This window comes from Balaenoptera ricei, chromosome 10 (assembly GCF_028023285.1).
Source record: "Balaenoptera ricei isolate mBalRic1 chromosome 10, mBalRic1.hap2, whole genome shotgun sequence".
Lineage (NCBI taxonomy): Eukaryota > Metazoa > Chordata > Mammalia > Artiodactyla > Balaenopteridae > Balaenoptera > Balaenoptera ricei.
The window spans coordinates 70,336,084-70,358,091 of record NC_082648.1 but is presented as its reverse complement, the minus strand read 5'-3'; the positions used below and the strand labels follow the sequence as shown (position 1 = coordinate 70,358,091).

The following is a 22,008-nucleotide window of genomic DNA, read 5'->3' as shown; positions in this document are numbered from 1 at the left end:
AATGTAGAGTGACAAACGAATGTTTCTAAGAAAGGTTCATTTTGGACTCTAGAAATCTGAGATTTGTGACCATGTAATTACAGCACTAACAGAAAGAAAGTTGATTTTTCACAACGCATAGAGAAAGGCTTAACTAAGCACAGCCTAAATGCAATTGCAAGGAAAAACATTTTACCTGAGTAGGGAAAAACTATTTTAAAGTACGTTAGAAGCAATAAAGAATATGAAATCACATTATGTTCTAATTACAAATCCATGGCATCTATTCTTAAGACCATTCCTAAGGGTTTACTGTTGGGCAATAACTTTGATGTCCTAGATACTACAACAAAGACATACTTAAAAGTAATAAAACCATGTCCTTCAAGTTTTCTGTGATTGTGTCTGCTCTTTATTTCAGAGGCTCTTCCCCAGGATTATTCTGCATTAATTAGAAGGTGAGTTCTGCCTAGATAGTTCAGTGTTCTGAATAAACCCCCTGCCCCTCTGCCCAGCCCGTGTCTCAGCTCTCCATCAAATCATCCAACACAAAGCCTCTCATGTCTGCCTGATAACTCTGGTCTAGATCTGTGAGCTCATACCTAGATTCTGCCTTGTCCTTTTGGAATGATGCCCCATTGGACTATCTGTGTCAAATTTCATTTTCAGATTTGTTCCCTCAAAACTACCTTTTAGATTCTACTGGCTATCATAGTCTAGGGCCTCCAAGTCAGTCCTGTGGATCTCTCCTGCCTACATGGTGGCTCAGACAATGCCTCTGGGGCTCACTTAGACTCTGAGTTCCATGAGAACAAATACAGTGGCTGATGTGTATGAGAAACTCAATTAATAATTAATTAACAAATAAATCTAGTCCACGCCCAGCAACCAGAGTATCTGCTTCTCCAGGGAAGAAATTCAGACAAGTTCCCCCTTTCCTTGTCCCCTGGTACAAAATCAATGTTGCCTTCTGAATCTACAGAATTATACAGCAATTAGGTTGGCACTATTTCCTGTCCATTTAGCTTCCAATAACTCCAGAACAGATCTAAGGTTTTTGATGCAGATACTGATGAGCAGAAATGGCTGAATGTCACTTCCAAAGGACAAGGATCTCAGAATTCCTGAAAGATTGCACAGTCCTCCTGCTTGTGAGACCCAAAAGGTAAATTTATGGGATGTAAACCCTGTCTGCTTTTAGATATTCATGTTCTGAATCACCAATTTAAGCCACAATTGGAAGCTTTGAAGCTTTTCCAACAAAAGTTTCCTGGAATTTTTCAAACAATTCAGTTTAATTTAAGGCAGAATGTTAGCATCTTCAATGAACTTTAAGCAAAAGAGAAGGAGGTCATGTAATTCAAGGCTCAGAAACTGATGAGTACTGTACTTCAAAGAAGATCTCTCTCTTCTGTGAGTCTGACAAGAAGGCCATGATAGGAATCTGTACGTGAAAAGGTGGTTAGTGAAACAGAGTTCAACTGTATTTTTTCCCCAAAGAATGTCCTCTCCATCTGGAGCCTAGAAACGTGAGCTCTTCATGGAGAATATCTTTCTAAAGAGCACAACAATCAGGGTAAAGGTCATCTTCATTAATCATCCTCTCATATAATAGAGTCAACTGTAAAAAATTGTATTAAGGCTAATTTCCTGAAGAGATGATGAGGAACCATGAAGCTTAAACAACTATCAGGCCTAACTGTTAACTGAAACAAGACCCTTTCTTCACGTGCCTCTGACTGTCATGGCTTCTGCAGTTGTCTCTTTTTCCCCATCTTCCCCTCTCCCCACCATGCTTTATGGAAGAACAAAATCAAGGAGAAAACCGAAAATGACCCTTAAATAAAAAGGTCATTTTAGAGAGAAAAGAGCAGTCTGAAAAATCCTCTATTTTGTCAAATGGGATTTACTTTTCAATCTACTCAAAATTCTATAAATATCAAACTTAAAGTAATCTGTGACAGATTATAACTTGCATATTCTTTTCTGATCGTCACAAAAAGGAAATATTCCAATGCAACCGACTATAGTGACATAGAACTTGGAAATGGCTCTTCAATTCATTGACAGTATTTTCATGAACAAAAATACAATTTCTATTTAAGCTATTTCTGTCACCTTTAAATAGCATAGGGACCATTATCCTTTACTAGCCTTTAAGTGAAATGACAAGTCACCATTTGTTTACTTAGTGTAAAATCAATAGAAATATTCACATGGAACGGAGTAATAGATTGAAAAATGAACAAAACAAAGGTGCAATTTACTGTCAGGAAGACCAAATACACACACAGACACAGACACAAACCCGAAAACAGTACCAACAACAAAAATCCTTATTTTAGCTCAATCAGTAAAAATCTGTAACAGAGTTAATAAAATGAGTATATACATAAAAGAATAGTTTTGTTTTGCAGACTTTTTCTGTAAAAGGCCTAATAGTAAATATTTGGGGGTTTGTGGGCAATATACTCTTTCATAGTCAACTCTGCACTGTAAAATGAAAGCAGCCATAGACAGAGGCAACCAATATGGTGTGGCTATGTTCTAAAAAGATTTATTCACAAAAATTGGTGGCAGGTCACGTGTAGTCTGGGGATCATGGTTTGCAATCCTTGATTTATATCAGTGAGCGCAAGTTGTCAGGCAAGTAGTACACACTGGCTAAAATTTGAATGAATAAATAGGTACGTTGTGGATAGGACTTTTGATCACTAACATACAAATACATGTTTCAACAGGGAGGAACTGTTTCATGTGGTGTAACTAAATAATAGAATCTGATTTTTAGTATTGGAAATGACCTTTAAAAAGTCTTAATATCATCTCATTAATTTTATAGATGAGGACCCTGGAGCCAAGAACATTCAGATGGCAGGTACTATGCTACATAGAGTTTTTTTTAAAAGGAAGAATGTTCCAAAAAAAAAATCATAAGTAAAACCTAAGAAATAAATGCCAAAATAGGACCTCTCTAGATGCAGTGATAAGGAATAAGAGAAACATTATTGTCATGGGATTTTATTGTTTGTGATAAAGACAAGCAACAATTTAATGTTTCTGTTATTTTGTTTTATTGCTCTACCACAATTTGCCATAAATGACATTACTGAGAGAAGTGACTTTTTCTAACAAAAATAAACTAAGTTTCCATCTATTATCATTGTGAACAAAATTGTCAGGTTCTGCAACAGGCAAAGAGGCTCAATTATCTGAGTAAGGTAGTATCTACTAATGTTTATCACCCAGTTTCCCACTGTATGACTTCTTTGGTTATCAGGCACATAAATTATCTTATCTACTATATGTTGCTGTTTCTCTAAAGGGAGGGTCTGCATATGGAAAGATTATACACATATCTATATTGATGGATCAATAGAAAAAAAAGGTATTTATACTTCTATTCAATGGCCATTAAGGAAAGTAAAAAACCTTGGGTATAGATGAAATATTGGGAGAATTTTAAAGGATAAATGCACCAAAAAACCAAAACAAAACAAAAACCCAATGCTATCTTGTCATTGCATTAGTTTTTCATGGTATTTTAGGGAAGAACAGAGGAGGGTCTTAGGAATAGTTACTAGGGGTAGAATAAAGCATAGGTCAGTGCTAAAAAAACAATCAACTGATAGTTATTTGGGAGAAGAGCCAACATTTGATACCTATCTCTATTTCACAGTTTCTTCTTTAAAACATTTCTTGTAAGGATGTTCACAGGTCACGGGAAAACAGGCAGGCCAATTAATTAAGAGAAAGTAAATACACTTAAAAAAAAAAAACCAAATATGCCAACCTCAAGGTTAAGAACATGTGTAAACTTACATAAACTTGTTTACCTGAAAGAGAAGTTACCCTCAGGATAAAGCATCATGATTCCATTAAAAACACTGCTTTGCCAATCAAAGTGAACAACCTGGAGCCAACCACTTACTCTTCCTCTTTTACAATATTCTAGTTCCTGAAATGCAGGTTTGGACTAGATGTTCTGTAGGTTCCCCAGAAGTCTCTAATTTTATATGTGTTTGCACAAATGCTTTTTTTTTTTTTTCCTAAATCATTATCCAACTAAACGAAACACTACCTGAACATAATCTGAACTTCGATGAGATCATGGAATGAGGGGATATTGGCCATTTCTCATTTATCTTTCATGAGAAAATGACTTTTAACCAGAATAAATTTCAACAAGAACCTTTATATCACAAACTGAATGACAAAGCAACATAACATTTTAAAAGATTTAATGAATTTATCATGAAGTTTGAGCCACAGATTGACCTTTCACATTTTCCCTGTAGCAGGCAATGCTGTTGGATAGCATTTTCCCCACAGCAGAACGTCTTTCAAAATTGGAGTCAATCCTCTCAAACTCTGCTGCTACTTTATAAACTAAGTTTATGTCATATTCTAAATCCTTTGTTGTCATCTCAACAGTCTTCTCAGCCTCTTCACCAGGAGTAGATCCATCTCAAGAAACCACTTTCTTTGCTCCTCCGCAAGAAGCAGCTCCTCACCTGTGAAAGCTTTATCGTGAGGTTGCAGCAATTCAGTCACATCTTCAGCTCCACTTCTAATTCTATTTCTCCTGCTATTTCTATCACATCTGTAGTTCCTTCCTCCATGGAAGTCTTGAATCCCTCAGTCACTCATGAGAGTTGGAATCAACTTCTTTCAAATTCCTGTTAATGTTGATATTTGACCTCTTTCCATAAATCATAAAAGTTCTTAATGGCATCTAGAACAGTGACTACTTTCCAGAAGGTTTTCAATTTACTTTGTCAGATCCATCAGAGGAGTCACTATCTATAACAGCTATAGCCTTAGAAAATGTTAGCTTTAAATAACAAGACTTGAAAGTCAAAATTATTCCTTGATCCATGGACTGCAGAATGCAGGCATGAAAACAACATGAATTTCATCATATGTTTCTATCAGAGCTCTTAAGTGACCAGGTGCATTGTCAATGAGCAGTAATATTTTGAAAGAAATGTTTTTTTCTGAACAGTAGGTCTCAACAGTGGGTTTAAAATATTCAGTAAACCATGCTGTAAACAGATGTGCTGTCATTCAGACTTTATTATTCCATTTAGAGAGCACAGACAGAGCAGATTTAGCAAAATTCTTAAAGTCTCTAGGTTTGGGTAATGGTAAATAAGCACTGGTTTCAACTTAAAGTCACCAGCTGCATTAGGCCCTAACAAGAGAGTTAACCTGTCCTTTGAAGTTTTGAAGCCAGGCATTGACTTCTCCTCTCTAGCTATGAAAGTCCTAGATGGCATCTTCTTCCAATATAAGGCATTTCATCTACATTGAAAATCTGTTGTTTAGTGCACCCACCTTCATTAATGATCTTAGGTAGATCTTTTGGATAACTTGCTGCAGCTTCCACACCAGCACTTGCTACTTCACCTTGCACTTTGATGTTATGGAAACAGTTTCTTTCCTTAAACCTCATGAGCCAACCTCTGCAGGCTTCGAACTCTTCTTCCGCAGCTTCCTCACCTCTCTTGGCCTTCATGGAATTGAAGAGAGTTAGGGCCTTGCTCTGGATTAGGCTTTGCCTTAAGAGAATATTGTGGTTAGTTTGATCTTCTATCCAGATCACTACAACTTTCTCCACATCCACAGTAATGCTGTTTTGCTTTCTTATCATTTGTGAGTTCACTGGAGTAGCACTTTTAATTTCCTTCAAGAACTTTTCCTTTGCATTCACAACTGTTTGGTGCAAGAGGTCCAGCTTTTGGCCTACCTCAGCTTTCGACATGCCTTCCTCATTAAGCGTAATCATTCCTAACTTTTGATTTAAAGTGAGAGATGTACGACTCTTCCTTTCACTTGAACGCTTAGAAGCCATTGTAGGATTATCAACTGACCTAATTTCAATATTACTGCATCTCAGGGAATAGAGAGGCGTGAAGAGAGGGAGAGAGACTGGGAAGGGCTGGTCAGTGGAGCACTGGAACATACACATTTATCAATTAAGTTTGTCAATATATAGCACAGTTAGTGGTGCCCCAGAACAATTACAATAACATCAGAATCACTGATCACAGATCACCATAACAAATATCATAATAATGAAAAAGTTTGAAATATTGCAAGAATCACCAAAATGTGAAACAGAGACATGAAATGAGCAAATGCTGTTGGAAAATTAACACTTGCTGGATGCAGGGTTGCCACAAACCTTCAATTTGTAAAAACCATACAGGACCTATGAAGCACAATAAAGCAAAGTGCATTAACATAAGGTATGCCTGTATCTTTAAAACATAGATGGAAAACTATACCTCCATAAAGTAGTAAACTAAATGCTTCATCGTGCTGAGGACCCTCAGTTCCCAGGTATGATCTTCTGATCCCCCTGTTTCTGATCCTTGAGCCAAGCCACTCGGTTTCCTAATTCAAAGTCCTTGGATCTCAGTGCTAGGATCAGTAGTCCTAGAATCCACAGGTACTTATCTCTTAAGACTTCATAGACAAGAGTTCCACAGAGGATAGCGTGCAATGGCAGGGAGGTAGATGTTAGAAAGAAACAGAGATGGTGGTAATAAAAGCTAATATTAAGTGCCTCCCTGTCTGGCACTATGCTGCATTCTTTATATATAGTATTGCATGTAATCTGACAATTAGAAGGTATCATCACGCCCATTTTACAAATGGGAAAAGTGAGATTCAGAGTAAGCTCAGAACTAGCTAGGTTGAATACAATTCCATCTGACTCTGAGACTTCTGCTCTTTCAGAATATTCCAGAAGCATAGATAGACCAGGAAAGAGAGGTAGAAGAAACAAATCCAAAGAAATGTACATATATGCTGCTCCCCCAGCCAATGTCCCATGAAAGCAGGAATCGGATTGCTGTTGCTATTCACAGCACCTCGCTGGGGACATTGTAGCCACTTCCTAGACACTGCTACATAAATGACAGTTTACTGGTATATTCTTCCTTCCACCTTTACATAGTGCCTTTTATGTTTATCATGGACAAAAATCAACAAGTAAAATAAATATAAAATTATACATGTATATGCAGGGTTGTACATTTATCACAATAAGAAATGTTGAATATTACAAAAGTAGATATAAGAAAATATGAGCTTGGGGCTTCCCTGGTGGCGCACTGGTTAAGAATCCGCCTGCCAGTGCAGGGGACACGGGTTCGTGCCCTGGTCCGGGAAGATCCCACGTGCTGCGGAGCAACTAAGCCCGTGTGCCACAACTACTGAGCCTGCGCTCTAGAGCCCACAAGCCACAACTACTGAGCCTGCGTGCTGCAACTACTGAAGCCTGCGCCCCTAGAGCCCGTGCTCCTACAACAAGAGAAGCCATTGCGATGAGAAGCCTGCGCACCGCAACAAAGAGTAGCCCCCGCTCGCCCACCGCAACTAGAGAAAGCCCGTGTGCAGCAACGAAGACCCAACACAGCCCAAAAAAATAATAACTTAATTAAATAAAGAAATAGAAAAAAAAATTTTTTTAAAAAGAAAATATGAGCTTGAACATTTTAAAATGAATATTAATTGGCCTTGGCTTCAAAATTGTCAGAGAAGGATAATGCATAAATATACAAAGCAGCAAAAAGAACAAAGAGTTATTGTCAATTATCTCAGAAGACTTTATTCTTGGCTAATTTCACCAAAATCATGTACCAGTTGGATTTATCATTTAGATGATCTTTCTGCTTTAGAGAGAAATACATTTATTAGAAAAACTGTGCTTATGATTCGCATTCTCTTCAAAAATGATTATTCCCTCACTATGCTGTAATGGGGCAAAGATTATATTTAAAAATAGAAATTTGCACCTACTGAGGTTGAGGATGATTGTCATTTTTCCATTGGGACTCCAAATTTCATTTTTAGAACTGAATAGAACAGGTTCAAAATTCCAAGCTTTCTCATTAATGTATGCAGTAATATCAGTCTCTAAGTGTAAACAGGAACTGAACAATGGACTAGCAAATAGTTGGTCTCTCAAACCTAAACAAAATATCACAAAGTTGAATTATCTGTATGACCTCATTGCCAGGAATGAATGGGCTTAGGAAAAAGGGCATATAACAAGTAGAGACAAGTAAAGGAAAGAAAAAACTCCTCCACCCAAGTATTCAGCTGGGTAGGTGGACTGCAGCAGCAGCAGATTTGTGATCCTCTGTGAAATGCCAGGGGTGCAGGCTAGTTCTTTGGCATTCTTCTTACTTCCTTTCTTGTCTTCATCACAGGAACTTTGTTATAGATTCTGTACAATGTATTTAAAGCAACCAAAGAAACAAAAACAAAAAAAACATGGATTTTGGAGGTAATCAAACTTGGTCAATCCAGGCTCTACCACATAATTTGACTTGAGGACAGTAATTTCTCCAAAATTCAATTTCTTCCTCTTGAGATTGGAAATAGTGCAAGTGTACAGTTTTTTTGGGAGGATTTGAAATAATGATTTTGAATGTCAAGCACTGGCATAGAGTAGATGCTTCTAAATTGATTGAAACTACTGCTGTTCTTGTTATTAGTAGTAATAATAGTGGTAGCAGTAATAGTAGCAATAGTAGTTAATAGTAGTAGCATTAGTAGTAAACTACTTAGCTAGTAACACTAGAATGCACTCTCCCTTTATTATGTAAAAAGAGACTTCAGTGGTGCTGAGCTAACCACATCCTTCTCTTCCCCATTCTTGTATATGGAAATTATGGTGTCAGAGCCTCGAGTTCATTCTTCTTAGACAATTCAGGTTCCCTCAATGTACCTTAAAACTAATGGCCTAATCACATAGTCTGAGACCACTTCTAGTTACTTTGTCTCAGGTAATGTGGTGCTTAAGCCAGTTTTAGCATTTGTGACAGATGGGCTGCTCCAAGTCCAAACCTAGCTAGGGTCACACTCCCCAGTAATTCACTCCTCAGCTGATAGAATGATAGTGATTATGAACAAAATTTCAAATTCAGTTTTAATTTATAGCTTTTCTTAGACCAAGCCTCAATATTTAATTCTGCAGAAAATTGTAGGAAAAAATACAATTGGGCCTTGACAACTACTATTAAGTCTGCCCAGTCACCATAATTGTAGCTAAAGACTTAAAAACTGCTAAACAATATCTATATTGTATAACAGAACCATGTGGGAAGAAAGATTTTGATTAGAATTCAACCCTCAAATTCAGAAAGTGATAGAATGAAAGAAAATTCCCAACACACATTATTGTAAAAGGCCTTTATTTTATTTTTATTTTTTTTTACATTTGGACAGCACATCAAGCAATTTAAAGTTTGTTCCTAACAGGACTGTAAAGCTTGGGAACTCTTATTAGTCCTCTGCCTTTGCAAAACTGTGATAGCACTTTCCACTAAATTAGAAACAATCCGAACTGATGAATCCATAGTCGCCTACTTTTTTCTTTGTAATCGCTTCTTTCTGAATTAAGCCATCAGTTTGGAGGATCTCAAAGAGGTATCCTCCGTACTTTCCAGTGTGTGTGATCTTACTTTGAATTTATGTGAATTGATGCTATGCAGGGTACACTCCAGTTCAGATACCAGAAAGATAACAGCCCAGCTTGGGAATCTTCTTATAGCCAGGGTTGGCTTTCTGTGAAAGAAAATGGACAGTTCCCTCTGGCAATCTCCTCTATTCCTCCTTTAGCTGCACTATTTGGTTCTATGTGCTATTTGTTTCTGGTTCTCAAACCAGGACCCCAGACCTCTCTCTGTCAAATCTCAACTGGGGCCAGTTTTGCTCCCTAGGGATTATTTGGCAATGCCTGGAGTTATTTTTGATTGTCACCACTAGAGGGCGCTACTGGCATCTACTGAGTAGAGCCCAGCGATGCCACTTAACATCCTACAATGCACAGCACAGTCCCCCACAATAAGTAATTCTGAGACCACGAATATCAATAGTTCCATTGTTGAGAAACTCCACAAAAAGGAAGCAATGGATATTTTAAGTGTCAGAAAGAAAGAAAGAAAGAAATTTTCCTCTACCCTTTTAAGTTTTTCTATCTTGTCTATGAATTAATCTGACATGAGATAGATTAACAGAAGAAAATCAAAAAAAGTTTAACAATATGTATACATGAGAGAGGCCCAGGAAAACTGAGTAACTCACCAAAGGGCCAAGACCCTCACTTTAAATACCATCTTCGGCTAAAGACAAAAGAGGATGTGAGGGGTAGTGGTTTGGGACTTTAAAAAGGAGGAAGACAATTCACAGGGTGATGGAAAAGCAAGTATTTGGTAAACAAATGTTTGCTGTGCCATGCAGAGACAATGGGACATAGCATGAACTCTGATCCCTAGGTCCTGGCAGTTTCCCCTACCACATCTTGCCCATATTCTTTGTAGATACCTCTGTGATAGCTCTATTCTGGGGACAGATCCCTTATAAAAATTCTTTTAAGCAGTTAAGGGGGAGGTATCAAGAAAAACTTCCTGAGTCCTCTGTTTCTTAGAAATAATCAGCCTAAACTAATCCTCATGTCAAAGAGACACATTTTGGAGTGGCAAATTTTGCTCCTCTATGTAATCTGTTTTCAGTAACATTTATTTATTTATTATTATTTTTTGTATCTTTATTGGAGTATAATTGCTTTACAATGTTTTGTTAGTTTCTGCTGTACATTTCAGTAACATTTAAAAGTTGAACAAAATATGTGTTATCTAAGATCACAATGCACAAGCTAACCAGAATTTAAATTTATTTTGTTTTCAGTTGAATTCTTAATAAATTGGTGTGATGTTGCTTTTCCTGCTCATGAGAAGCTCTGATTGGCAACTGTCTTTTATTATAATATATAATGAGAAACGATTATTAATAAATGTAATTGAACTAGCAATTTTTTTTCCCAAAATATAAGGTCAATGGAGGAAAGAACAAGTGGAAGCCATAATGACTACTGGTAAAGTCGATAACCACTGACATAGGTCTTAGTTATCACAAAAGACTATTTCATCTTACAAGAAAGATAAATAATATTTTTTCTGAAAAAAAATTAATTTCCAAACTTTTTATTTCTATTTTGAATTTCATGATAGTTTCACATAGTAGTTTATAACCTGTAGTTTCAGTTTTGATTATCTCCCTGCTCACTTTTTACTACCTGTATGGGTCTCTTCATGGGACTTTCAAACTTGAAAGCATTTTCTCAGTTATGAGTAAGAAAATCGTTTTCCTGACCCAACCATTCTGCTCTCCTATGTCTCTCTCCCTTTCACTAAAGTTTTCAAGTGAAAACTCTCCTCTGTTCTCCTATGGTTTGATTTTATTATTTCTGATCTACAAGAACCACAATGACCTAGGTCAACAACAAATCTTTCTCTGACTATTTATAAAGTTTCCTTGCATCTTCACTTGTCTTGATACATAAGGCAGGCAAAGAAAGTGAGAATGGGAAGGACAGTTGGTGACCCATTTTTAACACACAAGTCCAGCAGAGTTATGCTATTTCCAAGTTAGAATCTGTGTGATATCCTTTCATCCCCACAGCCTATCCTCATCCTACTCTTGCTGAGACTTCGCTAAGTTTCTTTACTTTGTGTGAATCATCTTTTTGTAAAATTCTGAAATACACACTTTTTTTTTCTCTTTGACATCCTATTCTCTAGACTATATAAGCTTCTGCTGCCTCTTAGAAGAGCAGAATAGCCACCTCAGCCTCCAAAGAAGATGAAATTCTAGAAGACCTGCAATTTTGGGAGGCTCAGAATTAACATAAAGATATTTTTTTTAAAGAGATGACAAAAATCACATCATGGTCACTATCAAGATTGTGGTTCCTAAAATTTAAAGACCATGGGTTATGAATTTTCATTAAACCATCTAACCAACTAGCTGACTGTAATGTGCCAGTGAGACAGGAGGGAAGGGGGCAGTGCACAACCTTTAAAAGAGTGACACAGCTGTTGAGGATATGACAAAAACTGGTTAGAATCGATTAGGCCCAAGATGGTAGAAGATTCGACTTCCAGTTGGCCTTGAGCCTTATTATACACTCATTGTAATACATTAGCATATGCTAAGTGATACAACCACAGGTGCCATGACAGTTCTGAGGCTGACTATGAAAGGCCAAAAAGTGGCCGGTGGCCCAATTCCTGGAAATCTCCAACCCCTTCTCCGAAATAGTTGGAGTAACCCTCCCACTCATTAGCCTATGAAATTACCCAGCCCAAAAAAACAAACCACCCCATATTTCAGGGCCTCTCACCTTCTGAGATGGCCCACACTCTGTCTATGGAGTTTGTATCTCCCTAAATAAACCTACTTTCCCACTTAGCTCTTGGGGCAGAGCCCTCTTGCCTGCCCGCCTGTATCCTTCACAAGCATCCTTTTTTAATAAATCTGCTTCTTACCTATCACTTTGCCTTTTGCTGAACTCCTTCTGTACTGAGACATAAAGAACCTGAGCTTCATTAAGTCCTGTGACCAGGTGTGCAGTTTCTGCTGGGAGATTGCGGGTTCGAGTCCCCTCCTAAGCCTGAGATTGTGGGTTTGAGTCCCAACTGAGGTGTGATTGGGTTTGAATCCCAATCTGAGTTGTGCAGTTCCACCAGGACCCAGGCTAGGTGCTCATAAAACAAGCATGATCCTCTCTCACGGGGCTCATATTCTGTTAGACGAAACCTATAGTTAAGGAAATGACTGCTAATACAATGTGACATATGGTATACTAGAGATATACACAGAATGTTGAAATATACACCTGTAATAGAAGCATAAGGGGACAGCAGTCAATCCTACAGGAGTAGGAGAGGGGAAAGTCGGGGGAAAGGGAAACAAGTTGGGTCTTGAAATACTTGAAGTAGTAGTTTATCAAGCAGAGGGAAGAGGTCTTCCATTTACACTTTCTTATTTCAAAAACAAGAATACTTTAAAACTGGAAAACTTTTTGGGCAAACAAAAGAGAAAAAGACTATGCTCATTAGATCTTCTATTTAAAATGTTCTATAATACTATATTATTCCCTCAATCTCTGTGTAAGATGCAATTTACTCCCTAAATAAAAACTACCAGTGTCTCTGATCTCTCTTCCTTTTTCCTTCAGCTCTTTATATTCTTCCCCATTTCCTCAATTAAATTTTCTCTGGACCCTTTCTTGACAACTACTCTTCAATTATCCAGACACATCTTTCTCCATTTCTAACCATGTAACTGCTATCTCAGTAGCAAAATGTCTGATTGGGTGCAACTTGACCTCCAGAGCACTTCTGTCCAATTGTCAGAAGAAATAAATTTAGTTCGGGGAGACTTTTATTCTTTAGGCATGAATTCTACTCTCCTTTTACTCCAACTGGGCCCATAGAGAGGACCCAGTTTTCCAGCTGGATATTTTGTCTCTGCCTCAACATGTGACTTAGGAAGCTTTCAGAGAGAAGGAAGACACAAAAGTCTTAGTCAAGACAAATTTTCACTCACAAAATAAGATTTTATGGGAATAGCCCAGTTTAAATTTTGCTTTTATTCTATAAATATATTCAAAAGTCACTTAAGCTTCCTTTGAAACTTTCTAGAGCTAATCCTTTTGTAGAGTCCCTCTGGTGCTTAAGCAAAGGGTTAGCACTAATTGTTTCCCACCTTGGGGAAAACATTTTTCGTGGAAGAATAAACTAGATCTACAAAGCAGCTACTTTCTTATCTTGGACTCCTACCATCTCTAATCCCCACAATGTTCTGACCCTGGAGCCCATACAGGTGTGGTGTTTTTAGTATCCCTCCCTAAAATATCCTCTGAAAAGCAGCTTATTTGATTTGGAAAATAATATATTTGTTAAGTGTATTTTAACAATAATAATCCCTTGCTTTAAATATCATGTGTGTTTGTACTATATACACACACAAACACAAATTTAAGTTAAATTAGAATAACATACAATAGCTTGCAAGGAAATTAAAAGAATAATATGCTAACCATGCTTTCATTTTATAGATAAAGCAACTGATATCCAGAAACTCGGTAACTACTCCAAGTTATATAAGTTAATTGATAGCAGAATCAGTTTGGACTGATACCAGGAACACCTCACTTCTACTCCAATGCCTTGTTCACATTATATATTTTACAATTAACTTGTGGGATAGAGAGTAGGGATTATTAAATGAGAAAATGCTTATAAAGTACAGTGCCCAAAATATAATAATCAATAAATGCCAACTTTTGTGGTTGCTATTGTTGTAGCTGTTTTGATTGTTATTCTCACTCAAATGTTGTAACTGCTATAAAGATAGGTGCCAGAATTATTTATGATCATATCGTTTCAGCCAGCATCTTGCCAATCAGGGATTCTTAGCTTAGGGTCAATGAGCCTTAAGATTTCATGAAGTGTTTAAGGAGGCTCATAAACACCCAGAAATGTATGGTAAAATTTTTGTGTCTGTATATTTGGAAATTTTTTTTTTCTGGGGAGAGAAGAGATAGTTTTCATCAGTTCTCAAGGTTTATCCATGTTGTTGAATGTCTCAGTATTTCATTCTTTTTTATTGCTGAATAATATTCCATTACAGGAACTTTGAACTGTGTGGGCCCACTCATATGCAGGTATTTGTCGAGAGTAAAGACTATAGTACTACACAGTCCATGGTGGGTTGAATCTGCAGATGCAGAGGAACAGTGGTATGGAGGGCCAACTGTAAGCAATACACGGATTGACCTTGTGTTGTTCAGGTCAACTGTATATGGATAGATCACATTATGTTCATTCATTCATCAGTTGAACATTTGGGTTGTTTCCACGTTTTGGCTCTCATATATAATACTGCGAATATTTGTGTCTTAGTATTTCTGTGAACATTTATTGGCGATTCTTTTGGAGAACTGCTTAGTCAAATGATAACTCTATGCTTAACTTTCTGAGGATTTGCCAAACTGTTTTCCAAAGGTGCTACACTATTTTACATGCTCACTAGCAATGTATAAGAGTTCCCATTTCTATACACCTTTGCCAATATTTGTTATTTCCTTTCTTTTTTTTAACTATAGCCATCTTAGTGGGTGTGAAGTGATATTTTATGGTGGTTTTGATAGACACGTCCCTGGTGAATAATGATATTGAGAATCCTTTCATGTGCTTATTGGCCATTTGCATATCTTATTTGGGAAAAAAAGGTCTATTTAGATTGTCCATTTTTATTAAGCTTTTTTGATTTAGTAGTAAAAGTTTTCATATATTCTGAGTAAAAGACCCTTGTCAGAAATGTGATATGAAATTATTTTCTCCCGCTCTGTGGGTTTTCTTTTCACTTTCTTAATGATGTCCTTTGAAGCACAAAAGTTTTTAATTTTTAGAAAATCCAATTTATCTATTTTTCAATTGTTTATGCTTTAGCTGTCATATTTTACACTTGACCTTAACCAAAAGGCTGAGAAGTGATTTAGCTGCATATTTTAAAAACCATTACCTAATCCAAGGTCATGAAGATTCACACCTGTTGTTTTTCCAAGAATTTTATAGTTTTTGCTCTTACATTTGAGTCTGTGCCCTGTTTTAAATTTATTTGTATGTATATGTCGCAAGGTAGGAATACACCCTCTGGAATACTAATGCAATACACTATGAGACAGTTGAAGCCGATACCCAAATGATCTACATTATTATACATAAAATCTCTTCTAACCAAAGGTTTGGTATAATAACTTTCAGTTTTACATATGGGAAAATGGAAAATATGTATATTGCAATTTTTAAGTGTTTAAAATTTTTTTAAATTATCCTAAATGGCATGTACATAGTAGAGCTACAGAGGGAGTGTCATATTATTAGCATTTCATTCAATCTGAGTTAATCACCTTTCAGATCACATAATCTCAAGCAGCTCACAAAGTATTCACAGCAGAGAGACTAGCTACAAAATAATGGCAAAGAAAGAAAGCAATCCCTTAAGAAACAACTAGAAACGGATATTTTGCTGACCATATTGTGTAAAGTGCATCTAAGTATCAATGAAACAAACTTTGAGCAATTACAAATGTCAAAAGCTTAATTATTTTGTAAATAGTAACTTAATCTCAATTCAAGAAAGTAGTATCCTAGCACAAATCAAAGCAAGACACTCAAAGCATCAGCAAAATAGGCAACTCCCAAAGAGAATTCAAGACTGAACTTCAATAGAGATAATCATAGTTATAACTGGATAGGTACCTACTCAGAGCAAATTCTTTCTAGACTGCTACAGTCTTGATTCCAGTTTTAATATAAGGCAAACCAGGTAAACAGCCTCACAAAAGATAGTTATCTGTAAAGAGGGGTGAAGGCACCCATCTGTGTATGCAAAATGATCTATTAGAAAGACAGGAAAAAAACATTGGAATCTCTACTTAACACTTTCAATTTAAAGAATGAGAAAAACCAATATTTGCTGGTACTTAGCTATTAATATGATTTCATATTGATGTCCTCACTCAGTCTATATCAGATACGTAATTCAGGTAAATTCATGTCATGTGGGATTTCTATCCCAAAGAAAAGAGTAGAAGCTCCACAATGGAGAGTTTGACATAGTGGTTCCCACTCATCCTTTTGCTTTCAACAGAAAGTATCATATTTCAGTGGACAGGTAACCAAGAAGGAGATTTGTGTATTATATTATCCAGTTGTAAGTAAACTAATCCTCATTAAATGGGTACAAAACTACAGACTATTTTTGTAAAAAATCATGGATTGGTAATATGGGGAAGAGGTAAAACTGAATAAAGAATGGCAGACTAAATCTTCTTCTAATCTCTAGTACCAGCTCCTCATCAGCCACATTGAAAGATAAATAATGATAATCTAATCAAATCAGACAAGAAGCTGCCCAAAATGTTGAAATTATCTAGAAGGCTTTTTTTTTTTTTTTTAGAAGGCTTTTGAAATGTGAATTCATATATTATTTACAATGAACATTTTTATAGAGTGTTTGTGACTTTAACAATGAGTGAGAAAGCAATTAGTTTCCAAAATAACTTCATGTTATGAAGAGAACGTTTTGGAGAAAATTTTGGAAATATCTCTCCTGATGTGCAGTTACTGTGAAAATGTGTGCATATCAATATGTTAAAAGAAAAGTTTATGTCTGTACATTTTCATTCAAAGAAATGGTTTTAGATATTTACGCCATTTGTTCGAAATCTAGATTTTGTTTGCAAGAATGAATTATTGACTCCCGGGAGAGATTAGAATTTATAAAATGAATTCAATCTAGGAATCTTTGCATAATTAGTGAAAGCAGTTTAAAAGTGAATATCATGTTGTATTAGCTGCAGCCAATCAATTATTTCTTCCTTTTCTTTACACGTGTTTTTAAATTTTTTTCAAGCTTTATTGAGATATAATTGGCATATATTATTGTGTAAGTTTAAGGTGTACAACATGATGATTTGATACATGTATATACTGCAAAATGATTACCACAATAGGGTTAGTTAACAGCTCCATCACCTCACATAATTACCATTTTGTGTATGTATGTGTATGATGAAAACATTTAAATCTATTCTCTTAGAGACTTTCAAACAGATAATACAGTATTATTAACTATAGTCACCATGCTGTAGTTTAGATTGCCAGAACTTATTCATTCTAAAACTGGAAGTTTGTACACTATTTCTTGCATTTAAATGTCCAACTTCTATGACAGCCATTAAAACCAAGAATCAAACTGAATTCAAAACCTGACTCTTAAATCACTTTAAATGATATTTAAACAAAGATTTTCAAAAATAATAAAGCATATTAAAACATAGTATATTCTCTGCAATGTTATTAATAATAATGTTGGATGAAAACAAAAAAGGATGTTTGTGTTAATAATAAAAATGAATGAAATTATTTTAAAATGTTATTACTCTATATTATTCTTTTAAATTTCTATTATGAAAATTATATATATTGTACTTTAGTAAGTAATTTATTATTAAACAATTTTAGGTATACTAAGAGTATTCTCAGAATTGCTCATTAGTGTGTGTTATCAAAAAAGTTTGGGAATCACTGCCACAGAGAATGTTGCACAACATAGGTTTATTACTCTCTGAATATGCTTTATGGTGCACAATCATCTAATAAAATGGAAATAGCCCAGCACTGAGTGACCTAGATTCTAATCCAATTTAAAAAGTGTAAAATCCCAGGCAAGTCAACTCACCTCTCAGGAACATTTTTGCCCATCTGTAAAATAAAATGGTTGGACTGGCTGATCTCTAATGGCCCATCTAGCCCTAAAATTCTGGTTTCAAGATGTTCTTCGTATGAGACTATGAATTTACAGCTATGTATTATTTGATCATAATTACATAATAATTTATCATAGGCTTTAATGATGACAAAGGACAAACAAAAAAGCAAAAATTAATTTTCAGAAAATGAATAAAAATTCATATTAAATACCAGCTTTCAAGAGTATAATCAATCTGATTGATCATTTTACAAGTACTCTTTCCTGCCAAATGTTAGACACAGTGTTTTGCTTTTGGAGGGATGCAAAGATTAATACAATGTTATCCCTCTCAATTACATTCTACATAATACTTTGTAAATAAGTAATAGCAGCACTGATAGAAAGCTTATATCATTGCTTAATTCTCAGTTTACAATTGTGCTTTCTTTTCTTTTAAGTAGAGTTACATCCTAACATGCAAAAGGAAGGAAATAAAGCAACCTATATAGATGACCCCAAATAAAATGCATTAGAGGGAGTTCTTATTTCTGGGTAAAATGTAAAAGAAGTTTTCATATATTATTGATCTAGGCTTTGTTTCAAAATTTTCTCATATATATATATATATATATACACACACATATATATATACACATATATGTATATATATATATGTGTATATATATATGTGCATATATATATATATATATATATATATATATATATATATATATACACGCACATATATATATATATATATATATATATCTCTTCCCAAGTCCTACTTTTGGTCACAAAGAACTAAATGTGTTGTTCTTTTGGCACTTTAATGTTTGCAGTCTTCCTACAGAGGGTGATCAAAGTAAGTAGGCAGGTCTACAAAAGTGTCACTCCACCATAAAAGATAATGTGCCTAATTTACTATAGTTCATTATTTGTAAACTTACTCTAAAGGAAATATTTACCCCAAAATGTGCATGCTTCTGAAATGGTTTCAGGGAAACCATCTTGTAGATATGATTTAAAGACATAGTTAATCTGATATACAATAATATTTTAAGGAAAAAAAAATGACTCCCTAATTCATTAGAATTATTTTATTCACTCATCAATTCAACAGATATTATCTAACACTCACTCTACATTGTACATTGTTGTAAACCTGGGGCATGTATTATGAACAAGACAAAACTCCTATCCTCCAAGAGTTTCCATTCTCAAGAGAGAAATAAAGTTATTTAGCAAACAAATAAATAGTATAATTCTTCATAGTGATAAGTGTTCTAAGGAAAAATATAGCTAGTTTTTAAGAGGAAGAGTGGCTAAAATATAATGAGAAAGGTAGGATTCTGATGAGGTGTTTGGAAGATTTAGTTATGGAAGAGATTGGAGAAGTTTGGAATTTCAGATGTTGTAGAATTTCAGATGATATAAAAATCTATGGTCTGACCATGTAATGAGTAGAAGCATATAGCTTACATGGATTGGAATGGAATAGCAAACTCTGAAGGCATCAGTTGGGCCAGCAACAGGAATATTGAACCAGAAGGGATGACAAGAGAGATTAAGGCAAATCACCAAAATTCTTAATATACATGGCAGGGGGGGTGTAATTGATGTTAGAAAAGAGCCATGTTTAAAAGTAGGAGAGATAACCGGACTCCATTAGTCTGGAATAATGAATGGGTTTTTACAGAGAGATGGAAGAATGATAATCTCTATAATTACTCAAAAAATATTTAAAGAATGCTTAATTGATCTAAAAAAATATAGTAAATCTAAAAAAACATGGGCATGTAGGAGAACGAGCAGCATTTAGTTTAAATGACTGTATAGACCAAGTGTCTTCAATGCACAAAGGAAATTAAGTCAACTAGGAGAAAGGATGCGAGAAGCATTCTGTGAAGAGATAAAACATGTATGGGAACAATAGAAAGAGTTGTGTGAAAAATTAGAAATGGAAGCATGAATCTTGGATAGAGGAAAGCAAATAAGAATTTAAGTTCTGAAGGGGATAAGTAATCAGAGGGACTTATGTCCATAAATGACAGGAATGTAAATGAGTAAAGAGATACAAAAATATAAAGTCAATTCAAATTACTAGACCCTAGCAAACATATAATATAAAATGTAATACATATCAGACATATGTAATGATATGTATACTTTTTTCTTCATAAGATGTTTAAGAGGCTTCATTTATTCATTCACTCATTATTTCAAGAACAATTTTTTGAGCATCTACTTACTAGTCAAAAGCATAATCAGGAAGTCTGTTGAACATGAACACAGAAACATTTGATAACCTCAGGTTTCCAGACCACTGTGCTAAAACAATGAAGTAAGCATACACGATAAAATAATAAAATAATTTGAGTTACTTCCCTTCTCTGATCTGGTTCCCTTTATTAATACCTGATTTAGTGGTTGAAAAGGATTAAAGGGTGTGCATTTATTCACAGAAATCTAACTATTACAACTTTCACTAAGTCCTTAAGTTTAGAATCTTACACTTGTGGTAACACAAACCGAAGTGGCATATGAACGTGTATTGTTAACCAGTTCATTAACTTTACAATCATTTTCCCATTTTTTCTATCATCTTTTATGAGTTGATTTAGAAAGAACTCTTTCTAAATGTCTAAATGATATACAAGTATAAATGATTATCCCATAGTCCAGATGAGTCATCCTGTGGCTAAAACTTTTTAACATGGTACCTTTTACTTCCTGAGGAGTTTATTATTTAGCAAAAGAGTCCATTACCAAGAAATGTCTAGGTAAGTATTTATAGTTAATGTGTTTTAGTAGTAGCAATCCTTTCCCCACCTCCAGTTATTAAGTTAAAACACATGACACGCTAAACTACTACAAGTGAAAATCAGTTTGGAGCACTCTTAGAGGAATAGACAGATTCTTACCACCAATCCACCTCCCTAAAAACGCTATGAAAATGGTCAGGATAAAATCTGATTTATACTGAGTAAGAAAAGACAACAAGGAAATGCAGAAAACCAATCAAACAACAGAAAAGATAAAATTGGTTATTTGGTCATTTCAGTCAAACAACACAAAGTGTCAGTGAAACTGGCTAATGGACTCCATTTTTTGGAGTGAATTAGTTTATCTTTTCAGTCACTGTGACCAGAGTATCATTAACAATTTAAACCCGTGTTTATGCTAAAATTGTCTATACAATATCGGTGATTGATATTACAATGACTCCAAAATTCCAGAAATTTAATATTTCTTATGGGGAGAGAGAGAAACAGACTGTTTACCACAAGTGTCTGCCTTGTACATAATCCAGGTAAATAGCTTAAAACTAGTTTAGTGTAACAAAAGAAAAAATTTTTTTTCATTTTCTTTTCTACCACTCAGTTTTCACTGAAAAAGCTTCCTAAGACACTCTTTCAGTAAGTATCTAAGTAATATATGAAGTCTTCAAGTCAACACCATCATGCAGGCTATACAGGCTTTAGGGTCATAAAGGAAATTTTACATCTTAAAAGAGTGCACTGGTAATTAAATCAATATCTATGCTACACGCAGGAACAAAGACAGCAAAACGGGAGAAAGACATTTCCTGAGATCACTCCCTCCTCTCTGAGCAGTTTCCACCACTCTGTTAGCAAATATATCATTCTTTTGTTAACTGCAGATAAATTCTTGGTCTTCCTCCTTGCTTGTTTTTCCACCCTTTTATTCTACCTGGAGGGCTGCGTTTGTTTTTTCCTGACAGCATTTGAGATTTCTAAGCTACCGCAGGGGTGCCAGCGCATACTGTGCACAGTAAGTGAAGAAGAAACAATCTGGCTGTTGTTTTAATACTTTGCAAATAGCAACTTGTTTCTTCTGCTTGATTTTTGCCCCTGGACATCCGACAGAGCAATAATCAATCCAGGA

The 22,008-nt window shown here is 35.4% G+C and overlaps 1 protein-coding gene across 5 annotated transcripts in view; it reads right to left on the bottom strand.

The window, feature by feature from the left end:
- Positions 1-22,008, bottom strand: part of TMTC2 (transmembrane O-mannosyltransferase targeting cadherins 2) — a 1,049,079-nt gene that overhangs the window by 416,714 nt on the left and 610,357 nt on the right. The window lies entirely within an intron of this gene.